Source organism: Vicia villosa, linkage group LG6 (genome assembly GCF_029867415.1).
Source record: "Vicia villosa cultivar HV-30 ecotype Madison, WI linkage group LG6, Vvil1.0, whole genome shotgun sequence".
Classification (NCBI taxonomy): domain Eukaryota; kingdom Viridiplantae; phylum Streptophyta; class Magnoliopsida; order Fabales; family Fabaceae; genus Vicia; species Vicia villosa.
Genome location: NC_081185.1, coordinates 19,892,220 through 19,899,357, shown reverse-complemented (window position 1 = coordinate 19,899,357; position 7,138 = coordinate 19,892,220). Strand labels below are relative to the sequence as shown.

The 7,138-nt window shown below is 38.2% G+C and overlaps 1 non-coding gene across 1 annotated transcript; it reads left to right on the top strand.

Moving 5' to 3' along the window:
- Positions 1-225: 225 nt before the first annotated feature.
- LOC131615299 (small nucleolar RNA R71) lies at positions 226-332 on the top strand. Its single transcript, XR_009287722.1, has one exon. It is a non-coding gene; the product is annotated as a small nucleolar RNA R71 (small nucleolar RNA).
- The last annotated feature ends 6,806 nt before the right edge of the window (positions 333-7,138 follow it).

The window sequence follows — 7,138 nt, the reverse complement described above, 5'->3', positions numbered from 1 at the left end:
CGGTCTATACCACTTACTTCGTACATTCCTCCTTTGGTTTGGGCTTTCTCTAGAGCGGCTCGTTCTCCACCCCATTGGTAATGGTTTTGTGCCATGTTCTCTATGAGTTTGTGTGCTTCATCATGGGGTTTGTCCATTAATGCTCCGCCAGCAGCGGCATCTATAGTCATTTTAGTGTTATATAAGAGACCACCATAGAAAGTATGGATGATCATCCATGGTTCGAGTCCATGATGAGGGCATATTCTAAGCATGTCCTTGTAACGTTCCCAAGCTTCGAAGAGTGATTCGTTATCTTTCTGGGTAAATCCGTTGATTTGACCTCTAAGCATAGCAGTTTTGCTAGGCGGAAAGTATCTCGCTAAGAATACTCTCTTCAATTCGTCCCACGTAGTTATGGAATTAGAAGGCAGGGATTGAAGCCACGCTCTCGCTCTATCTCTCAAGGAGAAAGGAAAGAGACGTAATCGAATAGCTTCGGAACTAACGTTGTTGGCTTTGATAGTGTCGGCGTATTGCACGAACACGGATAAATGGAGATTGGGGTCGTCTACAGGGCTTCCAGAGAATTGATTCTGTTGAACAGCTTGAACCAGCGAAGGTTTCAGTTCGAAATTGTTTGCCTCAATCGCAGGTGGTGCGATACTTGAATGCGGTTCAGCGCGCGAAGGAGCGGCATAGTCTCTAAGAGGACGAATAGCAGCCATCTCTAACTTCGGGATAATTTGATTGATTTGATCAGTAAAAGTCAATTCCTGATTAATCGGAATTGGTGCTACTTCGGGAAGATTGCGAGCTCGACGTTTGACGTTAATGAAACGTTCGATCTCGTTAATTCGTTGTATTAAATCTCCTCCTTGTGAACGAGTATTTGGCATACAATCGTTCAGAAAGAAAAGGAAGAATTGTCCTAGTCTCTACGGTGTAACAGTGAGTTACGATATCGACTTAAATAGTCCCCGGCAACGGCGCCAAAAACTTGATCGCGACTTTACGTGTCTATAAATCTGATGACTGCAAGTGCACAGTCGTGTCGTGTAGTTTTAAAAGATATCGAATCCACAGGGACTATGAATCGATCTACCGTTATCTAAGGTTACTATGTAAAGCTAGGGCTACTAAAATTTTGATTGTTTCTAAGGGAGAGTGATAGTGAGAAATAAAGAATATAATAAAAGACAGATATCAGTATGTATTTCGTTTAACTTAAGGTGATCCGAAGGTCCATTGGCTTTTGCATAATTTAATTAAAAATCTTTACTAATTCAATTGATTAAAAATCCTCGTCTCAAACTTTCGCTCTGTTGATTTAGATTACTGTCCTAATCCTAATGTACGCTTTCGCCATCCCATTAGATTTTAGAAAAGCTTTTTGGAAACAACGTAATTAATAAAATGCCCGTTTTATGAAGTTGTTATCTATTTAAATCTCCTAATCTCAAACTTTCGCTCTGTTGACTCGGAACATGCTAATATCCCTAACGTACGCTTTCGCCATCCCGCTCGGGTGTAAAAACAATTTTTGAAAATAAATAAGTTCTAATTAGTTTTAATACGCTTTCGCCATCCTTAAAACTAATGTCCTATGTCTACTATCCAGTTAAAGATCTCAAACTTTCGCTCTATTGATTTTAACCTTTGACCGTCTTAAGACCTCAAACTTTCGCTCTATTGGTTTTAAGACTTACTAATTAAATTAGACATACAAACCAAAAACAAGTGATAGTTAATAAAACATAATTAAGCCAATTTATTTCGGATCCCTACGGTTAACTTACTTTACATACCGATATCTTAGTAATTTAGCCAGACATATTAATATGGTTAAACATGCATAAATCGGTTCGGTTCATAATAATAGGCATGTTAAATGGCATACAATATATCATGCAAATAAATATAAATAAGGCGGTAAATAAAAAACCTGAATTAAATAAATGGTAATTGGATCTTCGAGTACTGAACTTCCACCACAGGTTGGCTGGATCGTTCTTCAGAATTTTAACGGACAGAAAAAATAAACAAGGAAATAAAAGCGATAAATCTAACGTAAGGCTAGATTTATAAAAAGTTCACGACAATTTCCGGTGTAGAAATCGTTGTGAGAAAATAAGTGTTTGAATGAAAGCAGAATAAAGAAATACGGTTCGCGGTACAATTTCGGCAGCACTTCGTTGGCAGGAAATCGGACTCTTTGGAAGTGAGGTAGCAGGTTCTATTTATAGGAGAGGTTTTGCTGTGACGTTGCGTGAAAAGTGGGGACTTTGCAGACTGGGTGTGGAGACGTGCGTCTCCGTTTCTTCAGGAAGCGGCCTTGACTGACTTGAGACGTGCGTCTCAAGTGGAGAAGATGTAGGAAGGCTTGGAGACGTGCGTCTCCTTTTGCTGAGGTGGCCCTTGGAACGTTGGAGACGTGCGTCTCCACTAGCTGGGAAGGTTTGGGCCACGCGCCTTTGGTTCCATAGTGGGCTGAACTGTCTCTTTTGGGCCTTTTGGGTCCTAATTGCACCCCTCTTTCACTTCAGCACTCCTTTTTCATCTTTTAGGCATAAATATTGGTCATTTAAGCTCCATTTTCTTTCCTTTTCGCAAATAGTCGTAATTAGAGTGTAAAACCTGAAACAAAGCAAATACTAGCGTAATATCATAACAAATTAACATAATAAATGGAAAATGCTATAAATATCTATGGATTTTAAGCTAAATATACGATATAAAATCGTGTTATCAAGTATATAGAAAAGAACCAGGATTTTATTTGAGTGTGGTCAGCTTGATGAGACCCACGATGCACCTGTGCTTCCAGCTACGTTGGATCATGCTAGATGATGATCCTACAGTCACCACGTGAGGGTGCGCCGAACGCTCTTATAGCAAATGCGCAGTGGATTAAATGATAGTGTTAGGGTAAAAAAATAATACTTGTCTTAGCCTGGAATCGAACTCAGGCAATTGAGGTCAACTGAAGATGGGAGTTACCATGTGAGATGTGCGCTAATGTTTGATATATAATGGATACAAAATCTAGATAAGAAAAACTAGAATTTGAATTTAGAAGAAACGCGCGTGGCCTAGCTTGTCTTCTTCCTCGCGACATACAGAAATACGACAACGCTTTATTTCCGTGGCCATTAATCTGCAAATTCCAAACTCACAATACCAACACAATAACTCGCAAATAGGAACCCAAATTGAATATAAGGAACATCTCGAACACTATAAACACCTTTATTCAGCCTAAAATTACTTATAAACAATTTCCCCAAAATCAAGAACATAAACCCTAGCTATGGCAAATCTTGATACCTGTGATTAAAATTCAATTAAAGTATCCAGGAAGCTTGCAAACAAGATTATGAACATGAATATACAATCAAAACACGTTTACAATGCACAAATCATAGAAATCGATGCTTGGAAAAGAGATGCAAACCGAGGCGAGTAATTGCGTGATTCAGGATGCTTTGGGCTTCCGTAATTGCTTTCGGCTTCCCAAGAACGTGTTTTGATCTTCAAATTGACCTGAAAACCAATATAATCCCAAAATCAAAATTGGTTTATTCTTGAATTTCTTGAATCCCTTCACACGATTTTCTGGGCTGCTCCCCTAAAACCAACCCCTTAATGCCTTGGATGAATTCTCTTTTTATTGTAATATGAATTAGGTTTAGAATTATCATTCAAATCTTGCAAATTATGAAGATTGGCATGTGATTGAGAGAGATCTTTAAACTCCATCAAAACCTTCTATACTTGCATCCAATATTATCAATCACATTCCAATATTCCATTTAACTTTTAAGACCAATATTTGATTTGATTTTGGTCAAATTAAACCCTTCAATCTCCTCAATTAATCTTTACTTGATTTAATCTTGATTTAATTTGCATTTTAACAAATAAAAAATCCAAAATAAATAAGATAAATATTGGAAAAATGCAAGGATGAGCTTGGAGGTCGTGGGCCATATTAGGAATAGGTTTCAAGCATAAAAAGCTAGGCCCATTTAGAATAAATGCAATTTTGACCCTTATTTGCTTCACATTTTCCACCGAAATCGACCAACTTTGACGAGGCATATCTCCCTCAATTTTTAAGATATGAGAGAGTTCTAGGACTTTTTGGAAACCTCAAGATGTCCTCTATAAGACACTTTGGAACATATTTTTCATTTGGAGATTTTATCTTGATGATATGGCCTTTGACAAAAAACTGCTTTTGGTTGACTTTTGAAAAGGACCTATAATATTTTGTACCATATATCTTAAATGGTGGATTTCTGGCCTTGGCTTGTGAGATACAAAGTTGTAGAGAATCCAATTTCCTTCCAATTAGGCTTTGAGTGAGAAATTTCTGACACTCCATGTGGAAGTTATGACCAGTCAAAGTTGAGTTGACTTTTCCTATAAAAAACCCTTAATTTGAACCTTTTGACTTTGTTCATTTCTGAGTTTTTATTAATGGATCATGATCAACCTTTGATCAAATGATGGATATAGCCTCCAATACTTGATGTTTACCAAAAGTCAGGAGTTTTGACTGTACTTTGCCCAAAGTTGACTTTTAAATCAAACTAGTCGAATGTGGATCATTTGAGCATTAGAATGAGAAATCCTTGGGATTGAAGCTTGGTAATTGACATGGAGATACCTGGAGACATATGAGACATCTTGAGATCCCTTTGAGGCCTTAGAGATTCAAACTCTTTTGATAAAGTACAAACCCTAATTTAAGAGGCCCTCGATTAGGAGAATGTTGCTTTGAATAGTCCCTGGAACCTTGAATCATTGAGGATGAAATGAGGAGGGAAAATTTTGGGGTATGTGATCAGTGCATATTTATGCACATTCTCCTATAACTTTACTTAGGCATTTCTTTACTTTACCTTGGTTATTTTTCTATTTTAATGTATTTTTATAAATCAGTTTATTTTTGCACTTATTTGATTTTCGCACTCTATTTTCAGCATTAGCAGTCTGCACTAAAATGATCATAACTGAAGCTTTGGGAATCGGATCGACGCGTTCTAGTAATCGCCGGAAAGCTAAGAGAAAGAGCTACATTTTTCATGTTGGAGTCAAAGGCAAATTCGAAATGCATAGTTCCCAGATTTTATTGAAGTTTCAGTCATTAGAATAATTTGTTTTTGGGTCATTAGTTTATGGGCCTGGGTTATGTTTTTGACCCAGTTTGAGTTAGTAGAGAAGAAAACCTTATTTTGTTTTATAAGGGTTGGCAGCCGCTGTAGCAACCTGCCCTAAAAATTAGAGTCGCCACCTATTCTAAAGGGCGAATAGGAAACCCTATGCAGTATAAAGATTCAGGGTAAGTTATTATAATCAGGTCGAGGGAAGGTACCCTCAACCCTTTCCTATTGGCTTTGAATCTAAGGGTCAAGTTTTATGGCTAAAAGTTAAGGTTAATAGCTAAGGAATTGAATAGGGGAAAAATTGAGATTTTAGGGAGGGGGACTCGCCTTGGTTATCCAAGTGCCTACGTATCTCCTTAGGGAGAATCAGAGTCAACGTAGTTCGGGCACAGGGTTGTACGCCTTAGAATTTGATATGAATGTTTTGACGGTATTTTGAATTACCGTTTCGCAGTTTTGAAAAGGTATTTTGAATTACCTTCGTAGTTTTGAATTTGTGTTTTTTTCAAGGCATTTTGAATTGCCTGCTCGAAGGGATGAAAATCCGTGGTTAGTGGTTTGGTGTGTTTTAAGTGTTTGGGCGTACAACCCTGATTTGATATGGCACCGTTAGATGCGATAACCAATAGATTTGGTCAGTATAGCTAACGGATTAAGGGGCATTGCTGGTTACTCAGATCGATAGATTGATCGTCGCGGGCAGCAAATTAAATGTGTTTTGAATTTTATGTATTTTTTATCTCTCGTCTAATGCGACTAATAGATTTAGTCGGGTCGAGGAGAGAATTAAGCAAAGGATTAATTAAATTATTATTAACAAATAAATTAAGTAATCAAAAATTATTTCTCGTCTAATACGACTAATAGATTTAGTCGGATCGAGGAGAAAATTAAATCAGAACTAATTAAATTTATATTACCAAATAAACTAGATCAATTAAAATTATTTCTCGCCAAACACGACTAATAGGTATAGTCGGTTCGAGGAGAAAATTGAATAATAGTAAAAAACAATTAGACAATTTATTACAATTATTAATTAAACTTTATTTTTAATTTATTCAGGGGGAGTGTATCTTATGTTTGGTGAGTGATCTAGCGGGTGTGAATAGAAATTGGACTAGGCCCACTTGCATATGAGGTCTGTTTGATCGAGTGTAGTGAGGGTGTATGGCTCTGGGTGGAACTCAGCAATTAGGACCATCAATCCAGATCTGAAGGACTGCATCTGTAGTTGGTTGAGGGAGTATGATAAAGGGCCTACAGGGGATCACCGCTTGATGAACCAATCACGTGGCCCGTAGGTGGCCACGTGTCGCGTTGTGGTTGGACGCAGAGAGATAAGATTATTTTTCCAAGAAAACTCTTCCTCTCTTCCCACTCGCTCTCGGTCTCCTCTCATTCTCTCCCTTTCAATTTTCCAGATTTTTTTCTCCCCCCCTCACGTTTTTTCTCTCGCTCTCTCAACTTCCCTCACTCTCTCACTATCTCCTCTTCATCTTCTCCGGACAACAAAACAAACCAAGACAAACCCATACTCCCACCGTAAACCACCCCATCTACCACCATAGATTCCAGAAACCGATGAAGATCCGAGTGATCTTCATCTTCTCTAACCACCATCCTTCCTCAAACCCAGAAAACATGTTCATCGGTAGCCCTAAACTTCATCAAAAATCCTAGATATCATGAACCCTAAACCTAATCTAACTCTAATCTTCCAGATTTTCACTCGGAGAAGCACATGCATGCAACAAATCGCAACAGATAAACGAAAAGAAGCTGAGTATTATGCGAATACCTCTATGGCCGTGATGTCTTTCCGTATGTTCTTTCAATCTCTCGCTAATCTCCTCTTCCTTTCTTTCTAGGTCAACTACCCTGTGAGTGCCGCGATGGAGTTCGCTCTCTCCTTCTCTCGATCCCCCTTCTTCTCTGTGACTTTTTTTTGCAGGTGTGAGGTCGAGGATTGAAGCTCAGAGGTTCGG